At 39.5% G+C, this 22,706-nt stretch overlaps 1 protein-coding gene and 1 long non-coding RNA gene across 3 annotated transcripts in view; one reads left to right on the top strand and one right to left on the bottom strand.

Moving 5' to 3' along the window:
- The window catches only part of RANBP3L (RAN binding protein 3 like), a 322,025-nt gene that overhangs the window by 34,516 nt on the left and 264,803 nt on the right, over positions 1–22,706 (top strand). The window lies entirely within an intron of this gene.
- The window catches only part of LOC147350229 (uncharacterized), a 29,583-nt gene continuing 21,826 nt past the window's right edge, over positions 14,950–22,706 (bottom strand). Inside the window, exon 3 of the long non-coding RNA XR_015148659.1 lies at positions 14,950–15,080. This is a non-coding gene — a long non-coding RNA (uncharacterized LOC147350229). The remainder of the gene's footprint in view (positions 15,081–22,706) is intronic.

Here is a 22,706-nt window from a genome sequence, read left to right as displayed (position 1 = left end):
AAAAAGAAAAGGAAAAATACCATGGTTGAAAGACAGAGGTCAATGAAGCTGTCATGAATTTCAAGTTTACTAATTATAAAATTCAACTATGAAAAATACTGTAGGCAGTTTTATAAGAAAAGTGAAAATAACAATTCCATATTTTAAAAATTCTTCACAAAAACAGTGGTAACATGGTGTGATAGGTAAAGCTAAGAAATTGGTTAAACAAACAAATACGTACCAAGGATAGTCATTTCACCTTTATAGTTTTAATATTTAGATAACTATTATAAGGGCTGGAAAAATTTAATAATATACTCAGATACATTATTTTAACTGTTTAAGAAAGAATTTTATTTTTGAAAATAACTTTTAATAGAGCCATGTATAAGTTCTCCAAGAATATAACCCAGTTTTGTTGGTCATTTAATCAATATTTCCAAATGTTATATAATTTTAGTTTTTTGTCTTAAGTTTTTATTTTGATGCAATTTCAGACTTATAGGGAAGTTTCCAGCCTATTACAAGGGGCTCCTTCACCAGTTTCCATTTTGCTCCAATTACTTTAGCATTTTCTCTTCTCATATCAATGTGTTTATGTGTCCAAAATGTGTTTTTTTTTTCCTGAATTATTTCAGTAAAAGTTCAAGACATCATGTCCCTTTTCTACTAAATCATTTCATGTGAATTTTCTGAAATTAAGAACACTGAAATCAGGGAACTTAACATTGCGAGCATATGTGCTCAGTCTCTTCAGACGTCTTGGACTCTTTGTGACCCCATAGACTGTAGCCTGCCAGAATCCTCTGTCCATGGGACTTTCCAGGCAAGAACACTGGAGTGGGTTGCCATGCCCTTCTCCAGGGGATCTTCCCAACCCAGGGACTGAACCTGCATCTCCTGCACTGTAGGTGGATTTTTTACCAACTGAACCATGAGAGAAACCCAAACTTAACGCTACTATAGCACTATTGGGGCTTTCCCAATGATTCAGTGGGTTTGATCCCTGGGTTGGAACGGTCCACTGGAGGAGGAAATGACAACCCCCTTCAGTATTCTTGCCTGAAAAATCCCATAGACAGTGGAGCCTGGCAGGCTACAGTCCATGCAGTGACAAAGAAGCAGACACGACTGAGTATGAGCATAGCACTATTATTTAATGCATAGTGCATATTCAAATTTCATCCCTTGGCTCAATAATATCCCTTATGTCTACTGTTTTTTTTTCTTTGTGTTTGTCTTGCTTATATGTTAATCTAGTCATCACGTGTAGCCGTAGTTGTCAAGTCTCTTTGGCATCCTTTAAACTGAAAGCGTTTTTCAGTTTTACCTTGTCTTGCTTACCCTTGACATTTCTTAAGAGAACAAGTCAGTTGTTTTGTAGAATTCTTCTCAGTCTGGGTGTGATTAATTTCAGGCCATGCATTTTTGGCACGGTTAAGGTGACATGTCCTTCTCAGTGCATCACATCTGGAAGCACATGGTGTCAATTTGCCACAGTGTAGTGATATTGACATAGATCAGTTGAACAAGGTGGTGTCCACCAGCTCCCTCCCCTGAAAGGTGGAGACATATTTTGTGAGAATTACTTGGCCATCATGTAATTTTGACCCACTATATTTAACATCAATTTATTTTATCAATTGTCCTAGATATATTAGTGGGGACTCTTGCAGTTGATTCCTTGTCCCTTTGATGTGATTTACGTAGTTCCTTAATTTTCAGCACAAGGTATTACAGGATCATTTTTTGCTTTTACTGATCCAAGCCAGGAGTCAGCCTTTTCTCCAAGAAGCCCTGGCTTTTTAGTAAAGAGTGGTATTTAGAAATCAGTATCTGAGATGTGCTTGTTGTTACATGTGTGTCATTGTTCAGAGGCCCTCTTACTGGTAGTGGTAACACACACTCACATTCACACACAAACATGTACATAAACAAACTTCTCTCTCTCTGTATATATGTACACAGAACCATGAACTTATGCTGATAGTTCCAATTCAATTAAGTCCCACAGGATACATTCCAGTCTTTTCCTCTCTATAGCTATAATACATAGTTATTCAATTACCCATGCTTAGAATACACTTAGAATAGCTTCAGAATTGCTCAACCATACCACCATGAAAAGCAAACTTACTAACCAGAGTTTAATATATGTTAAAGTCAAGGCTATGGTTTTTCCAGTAGTCATCTATAGATGTGAGAGTTGGACTGTGGAGAAAGCTGAGTGCTGAAGAATTGATGCTTTTGAACTGTGGTGTTGGAGAAGACTCTTGAGAGTCCCTTGGACTGCAAGGAGATCCAACCAGTCCATTCTGAAGGAGATCAGCCCTGGGATTTCTTTGGAGGGAATGATACTAAAGCTGAAACTCCGTACTTTGGCCACCTCATGCAAAGAGTTGACTCATTGGAAAAGACTCTGATGCTGGGATTGGGGGCAGGAGGAGAAGGGGATGACAGAGGATGAGATGGCTGGATGGCATCACTGACTCGATGGACATGAGTCTGAGTGAACTCCGGGAGTTGGTGATGGACAGGGAGGCCTGGCGTGCTGCAATTCATGGGGTCGAAAAGAGTTGGACACGACTGAGCGACTGAACTGAAGTAACTAGTCATATTGTGTAGTGAGTATTGCTGATCTTAACATGTCTTTCTGTTTTTCCATATTCTACCTTGAGAACCTTCTGCCAGACCTGTGTAATAGACATGGACTGGTACCCAAGTTCCTTTCTTCAATGGATTGATGGCCAGCAGAGGGGCTTCCCAGGTGGCTCAGGGGTAAAGAATCTGCCTGCCAATGCAGGAAACCCAGGAAACATGGGTTTAATCCCTGGGTTGGGAAATTTCCTGGAGAAGGGAATGGCAATCCACTCGAGTTTTCTTGCCTGGAGAATCCCATGGACTGAGGAGCCCGGCAGGCTATAGTCCATGGGGCCACAAAGAGTCAGACACAGTTGAGCATGCATGCACACACACACAGATACTATGAGAAACAGCTGTTCTCACAGAAATGAGGAAGCGTTGTATCTCACTATCAAACTGCCCACTTTTCACAGATACTCCCTCAGCAGCAACTGCTGCAAGTCCCAGCATCTGTCATGAGGGGACTCCTCATAGTTTCCAGTTTTCTTCCATCATGAGGATGGTAAAGCAAGAATAACCCCTTGGGCTGAGTAAAACTCTTCAGATTTTTTCTTTCCCTTGGCATTGGACGTAAGACAACCCTGAAGAGAGAAGAAATACTTTCTCACGACAGAGGAGTAAGATGAATAGTTACTTAATTTCAGTATTTTAAAAATATATTCTGATTTTATATCCATGTTGGTAAAGAGGGGCATATCAATCACAAAAATAGCTAAGAGATAGATCTAAAACTGTAGGCAGCAGAGTCAACAGTAACACTAGAACTATGTTATGTCCTCTATAAATATTGGTGATTTTAGGCAGAAAATTTGGTTGAAAGCACATTTATTAAGTGACTAAATTCTTCATTTCATTTATATAAATCTTCTTTCTAATGAAGGTAGAATCTTAGAATGCTCTATTTTTTTTTTTATATAGAATAAACTTGGGTTTGGTTAAATATTGAGACCAATGATGATGTTTGTGTGGAGAAAGGAACACAGAGAACTAAATTTAACTGGTTAAATTTACCAGAAGTTATTGTTTTTGTGATCTGTGTTTACTCTTTTTGGGCCAGTGTGTTGATTTTGAAGTCTTTATCTGCCCTTGAAGATTTCAATGATGAGCGCATTTTAAGAACTCTTAAAAAAAAAAAAAAAAAACTCAATAGCTCTTTAAATGCAATCACCTGTTGGCAAGTGGTCAAGACATAATTCACAATGAAACATTTGTTCTTTGGGATTAATCCATATCTATCAGGCAAAAGCTTGTCCAGTAGTCAGTTGTCTTTTCTAGAAGTCCTGATAGAGAGAAATGTTTCTGTATTCTTTCAAAATGATTCATATCAAGGGTTAAATTCCTTGATCCTTGCTGGGGTCATATGGTCAAGCTTATGCTGGATTCAGTATTTTTCTTTCTTCACTCATCAACAGAGGCTACAGCCTCCTGGACTCTTCTCTCTCCAATGTCAGGACTAACACTGTCTTTCTTTCTTCATTCCTATCTTTCTTTCTATTTCTACCATTTTACTCAGGGGCTGCCTGCCTGGGTGAGGAGGCAATGGAAGCATTCCATTTAATCTCTTTGTGTGAAAATTTTAGGTGACAAGCAAAGAGTGTACAGTCTGGCGGGGAAGATATCTAATTAGAAATGATCATGTTTGAGACGGATGTTCTAATTAAGGTGAACACACAGTGTTGTGGGGCGTATGGGTGAAAGGTCGCCTTGAGAAGGTCTGAGAAAGTTTTCTGTATTACAAGATCCCTAAAGAAGCACAGAAGAATGAACTGAAAGATAAACAGGGGCTAAATCATGAAAGAATTTGAATGACATGTTAAGGAATTCAGTCTGAATTATGGAAGCCATAGAAAATTTTTAAGTGGCATGTTAAGGTTTATGTCTTTGACAGAAGATCTAATAGGACACAGAGGAAGCAGAACAGGTGAGAAATCCTAAGTCCTGAAAGTGGGGCAATGAATTTGCATAAGAGGAGATAGAGACAAGAGATATTTCAGGACTTAGACTCCACAGGACTTGGGTTGGCTTTGAATACGATGGGAAAATGAAATAGGATTGGGGGCTTTAGGAGTGATGGATAGTGGTCAAAAGAAGGAATATAAGAATAGAAGCAAGTTAGATAAGGGGAGTAGGTAAGAGATCTATCTTGAGGTTAGTTTTGAACATATTGGATTTGAGATGTTTATGGGGAGATAATAATAGATGTGTAGGAATGGAATAAGATTTTTTTTTTAAACAATTGATCAGTTCAGTTCAGTTGCTCAGTCATGTCTGACTCTTTGCCACCCCATAGACTGCAGCACACCAGGCTTCCCTGTCCATCATCAACTCCTGGAGCTTGCTCAAACTTATACCCATCAAGTTGGTGATGTCATCCAACCATTTTATCCTCTGTCATCCCCTTCTTTTCCTGCCTTCAATCTTTCCCAGCATCAGGGTCTTTTCCAATGAGTCAGTTCTTCACATCAGGTGGCCAAAGTATTGGAGCTTCAGCTTCAGCACCAGTCCTTCCAATGAATATTCAGCACTGATTTCCTTTAGCACTGACTGGTTTGATCTCCCTGCAGTCCAAGGGACTCTCAAGAGTCTTCTCCAACACCACAGTTCAAAAGCATCAAGTCTTCAGCGCTCAGCTTTCTTTATCGTCCAACTCTCACGTCCATACATGACTACTGGAAATTTATAATACTGACAACTGATAACATTCAATAATTTTTCAGTCCAGTGTATTTTTTCTATCATACTCCCACTGTTATAATTTTATTCTTTTTTGATCTATTTTGCCATTCATAGATATATTTCTGACTCCTTTACATTCATATTCTGTGAGTTATTTTTTTATCATAACTATTTTCCATTAGAAAATATAGTTTACTTTGAAATATGCAATTAAAGTTTATTTTATTTGCATCATTCTTTGACATTTTAGTACAAAACTTTTTTTGCATACACATCTAATATTTCTCTATACAACAGTGCTACAAAGAGGCTGTATCAGATGAGGAAACTGAAGCTAAGAGGTAGCGGGCGAGTACTTAGGCTTGAACAGAGAGAGTACCAAAAAATAAAGCTAGAGTAAGTGGGCCTACAATGGGACCTGCAGAGTAAGTATAACTTGAAGAAAATGTTGAGCTGAGATAAGAAGAAGAAACAGGATGTTGGTGTGGGAGAGTTGGGGATGGGGGAGTGTTGGTTACCAAGCAAGCATCAGGAGGAGCAGAATATTGCCCCGGGTTGGACTTCTGTTCACATTCAGTCCCACATATTAGCACAACTTCTAGATGTCTTTGGCACAAGGTTAGGACTAGGGCTATAAAGATTAAATAAAATAGTCCTTCTTCCTCCAGGGCTGGGAGTGACATATATACAAACAATCATTAAGTTCTAAAATAGAGTGAAGACTAATATACTTTGGGAATAAGGAAGAAAGAGTAGTTAATACTGTCTAAGAGTTCAGTAAAGAGAAGGAGAAGAAAGGAGTTGATTTGAGTTGAAACTTGAAAAGGCTGAGGAGATATTGACCAGGTAGGAAATGAGGGCAAGAATGTCCTAAGTGCTAATAAGAACAAGGGTAGAAGTTTGGAAGTATAGACGCGTACACGGGGTGGATATAAGTTGGTGTAAAAGATACTAAGACTAGAGTGCTTCATGGAAGGAAATGCAGCTTGAAAGGTGAACATCTTATCACCCTCTCTATGAAAACTTTTTAAAGGCAGGCCAGGGCAGATGGGCAAGGGGAGCAGCTCACAGATGACCCCTTGAAGTGGTAGAATGAGCTGGATTGCTGACCTCTGCACAACCCTAGACTCTTCAGTGATCTCTATGTCCACAGATCCTAGAAGGAGTGAGAAGACTGGATATGAGTGAATTTCCTTTCCTCCTCCTTACCCAGGAATCTGCCCTTGATCTTAGCCAAGAAGGTGAGAAGCGATTTACCCAGGAGTCTGGACAAGTTTTCTGGCAACTCATTTTCTACAGCTTGTTAGGTCAAGGCATAATGACCTTGGTGTAACTAGGGGCTTAGAGGTTCCCAGTTTTCTGCAATAAAGATGTCTATGAAAAATTGAGTAGAAACCAAGTGTTTGTCAATTGTGGAAAAGAGAGCTCCATGAAAAAGATAGAACTCAATTTCATCTTGAGGTGTAAGTTAGGATGAGCTGGTCCACCCAGCAGAACAGATAGTCTGTGCTCAGGCACAGATGTGGAAATTAAGGAAATGCATGTGGGTGTGAAAGTGTGACAACTGGCTTCCAGTGAACAGATCACTTATGTCCAGGACCAGACTCATGTCATCAAGGCTATTTGTAAAGCATTTATATCCCATGTGTGATGATTGATATCCCATGAGATGGTTGGATGGCATCACTGATTCAATGGATATGAACTTGGGCAAACTTTGAGAGATGGTAAGGGGCAGGGAAGCCTGGCATGCTGTAGTCCATGGGGTCACAAAGAGTCAAACACGACTTGGTGACTGAACACCAATACAGCAACACATCCCATGCAGAGGGACACTGCAGGCTTTAGAGCATTGGATAGGGAAGGTCATTTTTTGGGAAGATTATACTGATGGAGGGGAAGCTTGAACTCTCTGATTATATATACATTTTCAACTCCTGGGTTCTTATGAAGTGGAAGGAAGTTTTTATGTTGCTTTCTTTCTTTTCAAAAAAATATTTATTTGACTGCGTTGGCACACAGATCTTCATGGCAGTGCGTGGGCTCTCTAGTTGCGGGGCACAGGCTCAGTAATTGCAGTATGAGGGCTTAGTTGCCTCATAGCATGTGGGATCTTAGTTACCTGACCAGGGATCGTACCAGAGTGCCCTGCATTGCAAGGCAGATAATTAACTCCTGGACCACCAGGGAAGTCCCTGTATTGTTTTCATGTTAAGCAAACTCACAGACACATATCAGCCTCTTCTTCATACCTAAAGATTCTAGAGTTTAAGGTAAGCCTAGGAATGAGTTAAGAAAAACAGTCTGAAGGCTGCAGTCAGTGGTTGAAATCAGCAGGCATTTTATCATCCCTGTGCCATGCGCAATGGCTTTTCCTGAGTGTTTATCTGTGTTTGCTTCAACCTCAGGGGACAATCTGTTCAGTCACCAGAAGGGATACCTTCAAAGAGTTTTCTTGGATAAGGTCCACTGATTGGTCAGCTGTGACATCATCTTACTGCTCTGGGGGCCCTGGTTTGGGGCTTGAGATCTTGAGTTTTTGCTTGAATAGGAAGCAGAGAGGCCATTCTTTTTCATGCCTCTCATTTTGGAACACAAGAGAAACCACCATTAGCTTGTTAAATGTTTTTTCAAAAAAAAGTTTTTTTTTTCATTTTAAAATAATTTAGTTCATTGTCCTGCTTATTGTCAAGAGTTGTTAGAGACAGCCAACTGCTCATATTCTTTTCACAAACAAACATGAAGTGGGAGGCTTGGGGAGATGTAGGGGTGGGGAGGACTTTCTGCTTTGCTGGCACAAAAGTTGGAAGTGTAAGGAAAGAAGAATAGAAATACTGCTTCAAATTTTCCTAAACTAAATTGAGAATTTGATGTTTCTACCAGCGACCATAATACTTGTCTCACGGAAATGTTCACACTACTCTTTCTTAGCTGTCTTTTAAATTTCAAACTGTTGGTACAGGCTCCATATTCCTTCATTTTATTCATTCTTGAAAGTCAGGCCTCCTGGCTGACTTCCGAAACCCCCTGGAGGAGAAGCCATGTGTCACAGCACCATTCTCCGGCCTGGCTGTGGATGTAGCTTCAATCCCTTCAACTACTGAATTCATAGTCTTCTCCTGGAGCACCAGGGCTGGGGCAGATCCAGTTTGAAGAGGAGCTGAGGGAATATGTGGATGGATGGGAATGATGTGAAGGGACCGGGAGCACGTCTTCTGTTGCAGCCTCAGGAAGTGAGACCGCACACAGGACCGGACATGCTTCCAGAAAGGGCCCCTGCTGCCAGAAACAATTCCCTCCCTGAAGAGCCTCTGACTCATGCCTTTAACAGGACTATTATGGTTTCTTGGCTGCCAAACTGCCCTTTTGAAATGCGGGTTTTTTTTTTTTTTGTTCTTTTTGAAATTTGAATTCTGAGTCATTTATATACATTAATTCTTTGGTTTCATGCTCTCATGGTACTTTCAAAGCTTTCTTCACAATATCCCTTTGCCCATCTCGATTTTAAACTCTACACATGCCAAGGACTGGGTGTCTGCTCTATTCACTACTATACAGCCAGTGTCTGGAATACTAAATGGAGTGTGGAGGCACATGATCATTGTTTGCTGAATGGATGAATGATTTGTTTTTCTGTTGTAGCCCTACCAAGAAGGAATGGTTTTTCAGAGACTTTAGACCTTCCCTGGTGGCTCATATGGTAAAGAATCTGCCTGCAATGCAGGAAACCCAGGTTTGATCCCTGGGTTGGGAAGATCCCCTGAGAAGGGAATGGCAACCCACTCCAGTATTCTTGCCCAGAGAATTCCTTGGCAGGCTAGAGTCCATGGGATCACAAAGAGCCGGACACAACTGAGTGACTAACACACACACATCTGAACTCCGAAAGCCATAATAGGTGGACAACTAAGTAACATGACCCAGAGTTTCCTTAGGTTTGTACTTGGGGCACAATTCAATAAGCATGGTCATCTGGTTTCTATGCTACAGTAGAGTAGAAGTATATTGAAGACTTAGAGGTGGGCTGCTGCTGGAGAGGGGTGTCTCTGGTGGGGAAAAAAGGAACAACATAAAGTGTGACAAAAGGCAGGCCTACCTCTAGCAAAGTGTAGGAGCATGAGGCCACTGAATGCAGGGCAAATCACCTACAAACTCACCAGCAGTGAGTTAGCACATCTATTTACCAAAATGTGACCATTGGGTTGTTGGTGAGAATTTCCAGTAGTCTGGAAAGTTTACATATGGTAGGGGAGCCTGGTGGGCTGCCGTCTATGGGGTCGCACAGAGTCGGACACGACTGAAGCGACTTAGCAGCAGCAGCAGCAGCACTGTTTTATTTCCAAATGATGCTGGGTCACTGAGGTATTCCCATGTCTAGGTATGCCAATTCTGTTTGTTTTAATCCTTTAGAAAATCCATTGCTTTTCTTTGACGTGCATAATAATAATCATATCCCATTAAATGTAAGACAAGATGTTCCTTTATGTCCATACCTGGACCATCCTTCTGAGCAAGAGGAATATCTTCTCTTAATTCTAACCCATAAAGAGCTTTATGCACATCTGCATAAATTTCCTCCAATCAAAAAAGAAAAGAAAAAGAGAGAGAAATGACAGCAATGACAAGAAGTGATGCTTAGGGTACAGGGATGCTTGGAAGCACAAGTCTGATTTTGACACACCTAATGAAGGAATAAGGGTTTCCCTGGTGGCTCAAGTGGTAAAGAATCTGCTTTCAATGGAGGAGACCCAGGAGACATGGGTTTGATCCCTGGGTCGGGAAGATCCCCTGAAGGACGAAATGGCAACCCACCCCAGTATTCTTGCATGGAAAATCCCATGGACTGAAAATCCCATGGGTACAGCCTGGTGGGTCACATTCCATAGGGTTACAAAGAGTCAGATACAACTGAGCATGCATGCATACAGGGAAGGAATAGAATAGATTTCATAGGAGAGAAGAGTAAAAACATGTACTCAGGGAGAAGGGGAGGAATTTTACTCAGGCAATGGAGGGACAGATATCGACCAACCAGATGTGACTCTTCTGAACACTGTTTCATGTTCATACCACATTAAGAAATATCTGATTAATATTTCTTAGTAAGGAGAAAAATATAGTATGACTTATTAAAACATGTCCCTATTTCAGAATTTAATATTTGAGAGCACATGTGAGTGTCTCCTCGTCTGTGCTAATTCTAGGCAGACACCAGGTTGTCTACTATGTGAGATGCTACTTAATTAATACTTGAAGGGAACATATGCTAAGTGCTAAATTTGTACTGTAAAATATCAAGAAATAGTTATTGGAAATGGCATTTCCTCCAAGGAAAAGGTAAAATGAATGAAAAAAGAAAGATGAACTCTTTACCATCAGTTTAAATTGTTGGTGAGAAAATTATAAAGAAATACAAGTTTTCCATATTCTTTTCTAATTATTGTCATCTGGAATGCATATTTTATATAATTACAACCACAGTACACATGTATTTTGCATTGACTTTTCATGGCTAAATATTCCATGGAAGCTACTGCTGGAAAAACTGCTTATTGTTTTGGGAAAAAAAGAATTAGTTCTTTATCTCACTTCATAAGCCAATTTAATTTGTGGACTGACTAGACAGTAAAATGTAAAAGTGAAACTTCTGTTAGAAAATAAAATGGAATAAAAAGTAAATGATACAAAACACTAACTTGAAAGATACATGCCCAGTGTTCACTGCAGCATTATTTACAACAGCGAAGACATGGAAGCAAACTAATGCCCATCAACAGACAAGTGGATAAAGAAGATGTGGTATGTGTACAAAAGAATATTACTCAGCCATATAAAAGGACGAAATTCTTCCATTTGCAGCAACATGGATGGATCTATAGAATATCATGCTTCATGATATAAGTCAGACAGAGAAAGACAAATACTGTATGATATCACTTGTGTGCATGAAATTAAAAGACGCTTACTCCTTGGAAGGAAAGTTATAACCAAACCAGACAGCATATTAAAAAGCAGAGACATTACTTTGCCAACAAAGATCTGTCTAGTCAAGGCTATGGTTTTTCCAGTGGTCATGTATGGATGTGAGAGTTGGACCATAAAGAAAGCTGAGCACCAAAGAATTGATGCTTTTGAACTGTGGTGTTGGAGAAGACTCTTGAAAGTCCCTTGGACTGCAAGGAGATCCAACCAGTCCATACTAAAGGAGATCAGTCCTCGGTGTTCATTGGAAGGACTGATGTTGAAGCTGAAACTCCAATCCTTTGGCCACCTGATTCGAAGAGCTGACTCATTTGAAAAGACCCTGATGCTGGGAAAGATTGAAGGCAGGAGCAGAAGGGGACGACAGAGGATGAGATGGTTGAATGGCATCACCGACTCATTGGAGATGACTTTGCGTAAACTCCGGGAGCTGGTGATGGACAGGGAGGCTTGGCGTGCTGCAGTCCATGCGGTCTCAAAGAGTCGGACAAAACTGACCAACTGAACTGAACTGATCACTTGTATGTGGAATCTAAAAATTATATAAATGAATATATATGCAAAAGAGGAACAGAATAACAGTTATAAAAAACAAACTTGTGGTTACCAAAGGGGAGAGAGAAAGAGGAGGGGGATTAATTAGGGATTTGTCATTCAGTCGCTCAGTCATGTCTGACTTTTTGTGACCCCATGGACTGCAGCACACCAGGCTTCCCTGTTCTTTACCATCTCCCACAGCTTGCTTAAACTCATGTCCATTGAGTCAGTGATGCCATCCAACCATCTTGTCCTCTGTCGTCCCTTTCTCCTCCTGCCTTCACTCTTGCCCAGCATCAGGGTCCTTTCTAATGAGTCAGCTCTTCGCATCAGGTGGCCAAAGTATTGGAGCTTCAGCTTCAGCATCAGTCCTTCTAATGAACATTCAGGACTGATTTCCTTTAGGACTGACTGGTTTGACCTCCTTGTAGTCCAAGGGACTCTCAAGAGTCTTCTCCAACACCACAGTTTAAAAGCATCGATTCTTTGACACTCAGCCTTCTTTATAGTCCAATGCTCACATTCATACATGACTACTGGAAAATCCATAGCTTTGACTAGATGGACCTTTGTTGACAAAGTAGTGTCTCTGCTTTTTAATATGCTATCTAGATTGGTCATAGGTTTTCTCCCAAGGAGCAAGTGTCTTTTAATTTCATGGGTGCAGTCACCATCTGCAGTGATTTTGGAGCCCAAGAAAATAAAGTATGTCACTGTTTCCATTGTTTCCCATCTATTTGCCATTAACAGATACAGATGTGTGTGTGTGCTTAGTTGCTAAGTTGAGTCTAACTCTTTGCAGCCCCATGGACTATAGCCTGGATGCTTCTCTGTCCATAGAATTCTCTAGGAAAGAATACTGGAATGGGTTGCCATTCCTTTCTACGGGGGGATTTTCCCTACCCAGAGATCAAACCTGCCTGTAAATCAATTATATTTTTTAGAAAATAAATCATGCCATTAAAAAAAATCCAAGTACTAAAACTTAGAAATAAACTTAACATGTCTGAGTCCTATATGAAGAAAACTAAAAACTGTTTTGAGGGAACTAAAGAAAGACTTAAATACAAAAACAGGTCATGTTAGTTGATAGGCTTAATATAGTAAATTTGTCAATTTCCCCCAAATAGCTGTAACAATAACTATTGAATCAAAATGGATTTCTCTTTGAATTTGACAAAATGCTTCTAAAGTTCGCATGAAACAATTAACATAGGTTAAAATTGAAGAAAATGATGAAAAGGGAGGGAATAAAAAGTCTCTGTTGTATCAGAGATTAAGATATACTATTATAATAAATAAAATTGTGTGGGACTGATCCAGAAATAGACAAACAGATAAACAGAAACATAATAGAAATGGACCCGAGTATATATATTTGAATTTGCTGCTGATGCTGCTGCTAAGTCGCATCAGTCGTGTCTGACTCTGTGCGACCCTAGAGACAGCAGCCCACCAGGCTCCCCCGTCCCTGGGATTCTCCAGGCAAGAACACTGGAGTGGGTTGCCATTTCCTTCTCCAATGCATGAAAGCGAAAAGGGAAAGTGAAGTTGCTCAGTCGTATCCAACTCCTAGCGACTCCATGGACTGCAGCCTACCAGGCTCCTCCGTCCATGGGATTTTCCAGGCAAGAGTACTGGAGTGGGCTGCCATTGCCTTCTCCATATTTGAATTTAATATATGATAAAAAAAGACTAAGCATTTGAAAAAAAGAAAGACTACCAGTATACTCTTACAATAAAATATAGTCCTGTAGGATTAAAGCATTAACTTTAAGAGAGAGCACTAATTAAATATAGAAAGATGTATAAGTAAAAATACATAATCTTGAGGTAAGTAAGGCCCCAAAGCACAAATCATAGAGGAAAGGTGAGAGAATAGCATGGAAACATGTACATTACCATAAGTAAAATACATTACCTTCTTTAAGAAGCTCTTTAGTTCCTCTTTGCTTTCTGCCATTAAAGTGGGAATTTGCAGTGTGACACGGAGGACTCAACCCAGTGCTCTGAAACAACCTAGAGGGGTGCAATGGGGAGAGACATGGGAAGGAAGTTCAAGAGGGAGAGGAGATATGAATGGGGAGAGACATGGGAAGGAAGTTCAAGAGGGAGAGGAGATATATATATATATATATATATATATATATATATATATATATATATATATACACACACACACACCTGTGGCTGATTCATGTTGATGTATGGCAGAAACCAACACAATATTGTAAAGCAATTATCTACTAATAAAAAAGTCATAACCCATGTTAAAAGAATAAAGCAATCTATTTTGTGAGAAAATATATTTTAATTCAAATATACATGTATTTAAATACATATATTTAAAGAGTGAATGACAAAACATGTGATAAATTGACAGAATGTAGACTTATCTTTCTTAATGTATAAAGAGATTTTAAAGCTCAACTGAAAATGAGACTGTTGTTGTTTAGTCACTGAATCATGTCTGACTGTTTGCAGCCCCATGGACCACAGCATGCCAGGCTTCCCTGTTCTTTACCATCTCCCACAGCTTGCTTATACTCATGTCCATTGAGTCAGTGATACCATCCAACCATCTCATCCTCTGTTGTCCCTTCTCCTCCTGCCTTCACTCTTGCCCAGCATCAGGGTCCTTTCTAATGAGTCAGCTCTTCACATCAGGTGGCCAAAGTATTGGAGCTTCAGCTTCAGCATCAGTCCTCCTAATGAATATTCAGGGTTGACTTCCTTTAGGATTGACTGGTTTGATCTCCTTGCCATCCAAGAGACTCTCAAGAGTCTTCTCCATCACCCCAGTTCAAAAGCATCAGTTTTTCAGTGCTCAACCTCCTTTATGATCCAACTCTCACATCCATACACGACTGCTGGAAAAACCGTAGCTTTGACTCTACGGACTTTTTCTGGCAAAGTGATGTCTCCGCTTTTTAATACACTGTCTAGGTTTGTCATAGCTTTCCTTCCAAGGTTTGTCTTTTAATTTCATGGCTGCAGCCACCATTAGCAGTGATTTTGGAGCCCAAGAAAATAAAACCTGTCACTGTTCCCACTTTTCCCCCAACTATTTGCCATGAAGTGGTGGGACTGGATGCCACGATCTTAGTTTTTTGAATGTTGAATTTTAAGCCAACTTTTTCACTCTCCTCTTCACCTTCATCAAGAGGCTCTTTAGTTCCTCTTCACTGTCTACCATTAAAGTAGTATATCATCTGCATATCTGAGGTTGTTGATATTTCTCCCAGCAATCTTGATTCCCACTTGTGAGTCATCACCAAAAGAAAAAAAGAGAGAGAGACAGAAAAAGAAAACAAATCAGGAGCAAGCAATTTCAGGATAAATATAAATGATATTTAAATTGTGAATATTATAAATCAAAGAAATGAAAACATAAAATACATAATAGGTTTTTACATATCAAGATTTTTCCTCAATTGCCACTCCAGCACCACTTTTCTTCAATAATTTGTATATCTCAAGGAATTTTTTATTTCATTTACTTCGTCAAATCATGGTGCTCAAATTGTAATGTTTCCTTACTAGCTTTTTAATGACTGTAATGTCTCTAGCTAGAGGGTTATCAATTTTATTCTTTCAAAGAAGCAACCTTTGTTTTTATTGATTTTTCTCTTTGCAGTATATCACTAATTTATGCTTTTAAATTTAATTTTATTTTCTTCTTTGTTGTTGTTGTTCACTAAGCATGGTCCAATTCTTTGCCACCCCTTGGAATGTAGCATGCCAGGCTTCCCTGTCTGCCACTATCTCCTGGAGTTTGCTCAAATTCATGTCCACTGAGTCGGTGATGCTATCTAACCATCTCATCCTCTCCCTCCGCCTTCTCCTTTTGCCTTCAAGATTTCCCAGCATCAGGGTCTTTGTTCTTTTTCTTGGCTTGAAGTCAAAGCTTTGCTGATTGACTTCAAAGCTTTTTTTCCTCTAATTGTTAAATAACTAATATTGTCTACATTTTCTTCCAAGATGTTCTAGCTTCACTGGACAAACTTATGTTGTTTTTTCAATTTCATTCAGTTAAAAATACATTCTAATTTCTATTGTGATTTATTGTTTTGCCCAAGGGTTTAGGAATATATGTTTATTTATTTATTTTTTTAATTTAATTTTATTTTTAAACTTTACATAATTGTATTAGTTTTCATTTGGATATTTTTCAGATATCTTCCTTTATTGGCTTCTAGTTATTTCTATTATGGTCACAGATATTATTCTGTATGATTTTAGTACAGTTCATTTTACTAAGATTCATTTTACAGCTTAGTGTATAGTGTTTCTTTATAAACATTCCACATCCTCTGAAAAAAGCATATATATATATTCAGCAATTGTTGGGTATAGTGTTCTATAGGTATTAGGTCAAATGGGTTTGTATCATTTTCAGTTCATTATATACTTGCTGATTTCTGTTTAATTGTTCACTTAGTATTTCTATTTTACTCTGAAACAAAATGTATTTATCTGGTTGCTTAGAGCTACTTAAAATAGATTTGGGACTCATCATTAATTCTTTTATACTGATCATACCATTTCAAATTCTCTAAATCTTTGTTTTGATTCCTTGCTTGTATGATTAGATTTCACCATCAAATAGTTTGTTTGAAAATGTGCCTTAAGGGAGCCTGAGATTTTTAATATTTGTAATTTTCTACCTGTGGTTTTTTCCTACCTTCTTTGGTTTTTATAGTTAACAAGTTGTTTGAGTATTACCTTTGCACCTTTTCCTTTCTTCACAACCTGGTACTTATCATTCCAATGTCTTCTGGAATTAAATTTTCTGTGGTCAAGTCTGAGATCATCTTGAATTTTTGCCCTTATTTATGACATTTTTTGGTCCCTTGTCTAGAAGCCTTCCATTATCTTTTTTAAAATTACATATTTTGTTATGAAATACAGTACACATCAGGGCTTCTGAAATGGCACAGTGGTAAAGAACCTGCCTGCCAATGCAGGAGACTCAGGAAATGGGGGTTGGATCTCTGGGTTAGGAAGATCCCTTGGAGGAGGAAATGGCAACCCACTCCATTATTCTTACCTGAAAAATCCCATGAACAGAGGAGCATGATGGGCTACAGTCCATGGGTTCCTAAAGAGTCAAACATAACTGAGCAACTGAGTACACACACATATAAATACCTTTATTCTTGAACCTTAATAGTTTAACCAAACTAAGTCACAATGTTATATTGTATCAATCTTACCTTGTATGTACTGTGCTCTTTCAAATTTACAGACCCTGATCTTTCATAATTGCAGGGGAATTTTATATGATTAAAAATCATTGAATATCATTTTTTTCCCTTCAAGAAAATACATATATTTAGGTTGAACTGTCTTTGTCCCCTATGTCTATTATAATATATTGGCTTCATTCATTTCATTTCTTTTCTTTTTCTTATGTATTCACTCTTTATTTCAAGATGTCCCTCCATAGCATTGATTTAAAATTTAGCCATATCTATTTTATCCCGTCTGGACTTAGATTGGAGAAGGAAATGGCAACCCACTCCAGTGTTCTTGCCTGGAGAATCCTAGGGACGGGGGAGCCTGGTGGGCTGCCGTCTATGGGGTCGCACAGGGTTGGACACGACTGAAGCGACTTAGCAGCAGCAACAGCCTTAGATTACTTATTGATATATATGGTGAGAGTTTTCGGACGTGTTCTTTATTCTGTTTTCATTCTCTATCTCTTTTTCCATTGCAATGTTGTTATATCACCTTCCCTTTCCACTCTTATCATATTGAAGTAATATTCATATTAAAGTTCTTCTATAGTATGCGTTTTAAGAGAATATGCTGTTTCTTGAGCCCTATTCCACCCTGAGTTCTTCACTTATTTTTTGCATGCTATATTTCTTTATATTTTTCCCTCAGAACTATATATATTTTCTATTTAATTTCTTTTAATCTTGTTTATGCTTGGGAAGATTTTATCCAAATTTTATTTTCCAAAATACAGTATAAGCCTTGACATATTTCTCATTTATATCAGATGCTTTTAATACCCCATCCACTATTACCTTCACTCATTTGAGTATACCTGCAGCTGCATACAGTTCCTGGCATGCTGACAACTCCTCAAGCACCTGCATTTCTCCTCTTTACTGCCTGAAACCCTTCTTTGGTATTATGGGAGTTTGCTTGATTGTGTGTAAACACACCCCAGGAGTATGAGTGGAATTACGCTCCTGGGGCAAATTGCTAACTGATAGGAATTGAAAGTCGGTGACTAAGTACTCATCAGAGAGTATCAACCACAGAGAATATACTGGATAAGTGGACATGATAACTTAGCCATTAGAGATCAGCTGGTCTCTGCCATCAGCCTCAGTTTGCACAATCAGTCAGTCAGTTCAGTTGCTTAGTCATGTCCAACTCTTTGTGATCCCATGGACTGCAGCACGCCAGGTGTCTGTGTCCATCACCAGCTTTTGGAGCTTGTTCAAACTCATGTCCATTGAGTCAGTGATAACATCCAACCATCTCATCCTCTACCATCCCCTTTTCCTCCTGCCTTCAGTCTTTCCCAGAATCAGAGTCTTTTCCAATGAGTCAGTTCTTCGCACGAGGTGGCCAGAGTATTGGAGTTTCAACTTCAGCATCAGTCCTTCCAATGAATATTCAGGACTGATTTCCTTTAGGATTGATTGATTTGATCTCCTTGCAGCCCAAGGGACTCTCAAGAGTCTACTCCAACACCACAGTTCAAAAGCATCAATTCTTATGTGCTCAGCTTTCTTTAAGGTCCAACTCTCACATCCATACATGACTACTGGAAAAACCATAGGTTTGACTAGATAGACCTTTGTTGGCAAAGTAATGTCTCTGCTTTTTAATACGCTGTTTAGGTTGGTCATAGCTTTTCTTCCAAGGAGCAAACATCTTTTAATTTCATGGCTGCAGTCACGATCTGCAATGATTTTGGAGCCCAAGAAAATAAAGTCTGTCACTGTTTCCATTGTTTCCCCATCTATTTGACATGAAGTGATGGGACCGTGTTTGTACAATAGATCAGGAAATTCCTTTATTATAACTTCTTGATGGATTGATTCTTTTATCAGTATATAATGTCCATCTTTGTTTTGTAACAGTTTTGACTTACAGGTTGCTTTGCCTGATATTAGAATAGCCACCCCAGCTCTCTTTTGGGTACTGTTTGCTAGAAGTATCTGTTTTCATCCTTTCATTTTCAAACTTGTGCTTTGAATTGAAAATGAGTCTCTTGTAGATAACATATAGTTTTCATGTTATTCTGTCCAATCCTCCAATCTCTGCCTTTTGATTAGAAAGTTTAATCCCTTTACATTTAATGTAATTATTGACAAGGGAGGATTTATTTCATCTATTTTATTATTTATTTTCTCTGTGTTTTACACATTTTTTGTCCTTCATTTCCTCCAATGCTGCCTGCTTTTGTGTTTAGTTGATTTTTTGTAGCAAATTGCTTTGACTCCTTTCTAATTTCTTTTTGTATATCTTTTTTTATGATTAGCATATGATTACATTTAATATCCTAAAGTTATAACAGTCTACTTTGAACTGATCCCAACTTAGCTTCAATACCATACAAAAGCTCTGCTTCTAAATAGCTCCATTCTCCCTCTTCTTTTTGATGATTGTGTCTGAGATTTTTCTAAGAAATAATAACCTTCAGAAAAGTAGAAAGCGATAATAGATACTTGGCCATTGCTGCTGCTGCTAAGTTGCTTCAGTAGTGTCCAACTCTGTGCGACCCCATAGACCTAGCCCACCAGCCTCCCCCGTCCCTGGGATTCTCCAGACAAGAACACTGGAGTGGGTTGCCATTTCCTTCTCCAATGCATGAAAGTGAACAGTGAAAGTGAAGTTGCTCAGTCATGTCTGACTCTTAGCAACCCCATGGACTGCAGCCTACCAGGCTCCTCCTTCCATGGGATTTTCCAGGCAAGAGTACTGGAGTGGGGTGCCATTGCCTTCTCTGCTTGGCTACTAGTAAGTGGCAAAAATAATCCGTGTTGGCATCTTGTTTCTCCATTTACATAGCATGGTGCATATTTTCTTGACTCTTTGTATTTGTCTCAAGTATGTCTTCTATCATTTCCTTGGAATTGTTGTAGCTCAGTTGCTGATCTTTTATCTCATTGTTGGCTCCCTGTGATTTGATATTTTCCACAAAGTGCTCCTTCCTGACCCAGGGGTCAAACTCGGGTCTCCTGCACAGCAGGCAGATTCTTTACCAACTGAGCTTCCAGAGAAGCCTGGAGAAGGAAATGGCAAACCACTCTAGTATTCTTGCCTGGAAAATCCCATGGACAGAGGAGCCTGGTGGGCTGCAGTCCATGGGGTTGCAAGAGTCAGACACAACTTAGCAACTAGACTACCACAAAGTGTTCCAAGCCTGGGACAATGTTTTGTACTTCTACCCCATGATCTGCCCTGCTTACCCTAGACTAGCTTCCTGCCTCCCTAGACAGGTTCCTGAGAGTTGAGGTCATGTTGGCCTGCAGGACACTGTCCTCTGTTTTCAATACGTACTTGGGTGAAGGTAGTCAAAAGATACAAATTTTCAGTTATAAAATTAATTAGTTCTGAGGAAGTAAGATACAGCATGATGACTTCAGTTAATAGATCTTGGGCTGCCCAGGTGGTGCTAGTGGTAAAGAACCTGCCTGCTAATGCAGGAGACTAAGGGATGTGGATTCAATCCCCAGGTTGAAAAGATCCTCTGGTACTCTTGTCTAGAAAATTCCATGGACAGAGAAGCCTGGTGGCCTACAGTTCATGAAGTCATAGACCTTGAGCCGTGGCAGGCTCCGTCAGACACAGCTGAGCACGTATGCATTTGAAGTTCATGTTAAATATCAATGATATCTTAATAAAAATGAAGACAATAAATTAAAGAAAAGGTTAGCTAATATTCCTCTGACCTGGTTTACCCAGGTAGCAGCAGCAGAAGTCTAGTGGTATGATTTAGAAACTGTCCCTGATCACAAGGTTACAGGTGAAAAATCCCTCCTGCAGTGGTATCCTTAAAGAAAGACTTTCCTTTTTCAGCTCAAACAAGCTAGAGTGGTTTCTATGGTGTGCAACTAAGAATATTGACTGATAGAACCTCCATGATGCTGGGTAAGTGATGGTTTGCTATATACCTGGCTTGTTAGTACAAGGAATTAAGACCAGATAAATTAAAGTAATAACAATAAATGTTAGGATAACTTATGTAGGACCAAGTCCCAAGTGCTGCAAGGAGCATTCAAAGCAGGAATTGCTTTCTTAGTAAGAGTTTGAAAACTCAGAGGTGGCCTGATCACTCCAGAAAGGAGTTATTTGAGCACAAGGCCAAGAGAAGTTTTTCTTATTAAATCACTTCTGCCCTTACAATTTTGGCTGCTTGTCATTCAGATCAATTGTTTCATTTGTCAGTGTGTGCCAAGTCTATTACACAAAAGGTAAAATGCAGCAAAAACAAATTGAAGTTGAATGGCTCTCCTTAGCAAAAAAACTTTTATTTTCTGCTAATTTCCAACTGGTTTCCTAAGAGCTCAGAGTTTCAGAGAGCAACCAGAGTGGATTTTATTAAATCTTTGATTAGGGAACTTTAAAGCTTGAAAATTAGAGTGCAGTCTTCTTGTTTTGCAGATGGAGAAACAGAGTCTCAGTGAGATAAAGAGACTTGCATGAGGTTTCACAATGCATTCAAGGTCCAAGAGCAGCAGAATGTGACACCCCACAATGTGAATATGGGAATTCAGGACATACCACCCCTAAATATACCACTTTGGTATACTGATTCTTTTGAGCTGTAGACTTTTGAAAAACAGTAAATGCAGGAAGAGGATTTTCCCAATCTCCCCTTATCTGCCACAAGATAGATCCTCTGGAAAGAATTCAATTACCATCAGTCCACTCCCCCAGGAGTCTCATCAACTGTGGAAGATCGACTTTTATCACATGAGACAAAATTGGAAGTTGACACCACATCAAGATACACAATCATACCTCCCATCTATTCTTCTAAGGGCCATTCATCTTTTATCCCTGAGAAGCCTACCTCACTCTCTTCTTTTCCTATTAAGATGGCATTTAATCCTGAATTCAAAAGCCACCTCTTTGAGTTACTCATTTTCCCTGGGTATCTCCCATGAATACTCCAGTGTACATGTCAATAAACCTGTTTGTTTTCTCTTGTTAATCTTTTATTACAGGGGTCTCAGCTAAGAACTGAGAGGGTAAGATAAAACAATTTTCTCTCTCCTACAAGGCAGATCTAGATTAGAAAAACCCAGGCACACCATCCTTTTCACAGATACATCTTCTAAAGTGTGACAAGTGCTGCCCTGTTCAGCACTGGAGATCTTTACCCTGGGCTAGATTTTTGCCTGCAGCTCCCAAATGAGGAGTCTTACTGATAAAATAGGTTGACCAGGAGATGGAATTTAAAATGGCATTTGCCCTTGGGAGGGAGAATTGTTCTGTACTGGGCTTCAGGTTTTCTGCTTGGAAGTGGCCCCCACATTACAGGAAGTTTCTTTCCCTTGCTTCCTTCTCCCCTGAACTCCAGATTCAGGGACATTTATTTTTTCCATGGGTCCTTTTAGTTTCCTCTTAATGAGACCAGTGGTTGCTGAGAGTTTGACTGACACTTGGTATGTACAGCTTGTATTCATCTTCCTGAGAAAGGGCATTGCACAAGAAAGGATTGCCAGTGGCAACCGTGGTGGCATTTCTGAGAGCCCAGCAGCATTCCCAGCAGCTCTGTTCCCCACCCCAGTGGAAGGAAATGCCACTGGCAGACCAGCGGATGGAGGGCGGCATGACTTCTACAGTAATTAAAATATTCCTATGCAGGGAGACCTTGAGTTCCTTTCTTGTCACCCACTGGACCTCATTAC

The sequence above is a fragment of the Bos grunniens genome, chromosome 20, assembly GCF_055505025.1.
Source record: "Bos grunniens cultivar Pamir isolate PY7600 chromosome 20, Bosgru_T2T1.0, whole genome shotgun sequence".
In the NCBI taxonomy this organism is placed as follows: domain Eukaryota; kingdom Metazoa; phylum Chordata; class Mammalia; order Artiodactyla; family Bovidae; genus Bos; species Bos grunniens.
The sequence above is the reverse complement of the archived record's forward strand: the minus strand, read 5'-3'. Positions and strand labels throughout refer to the sequence as shown.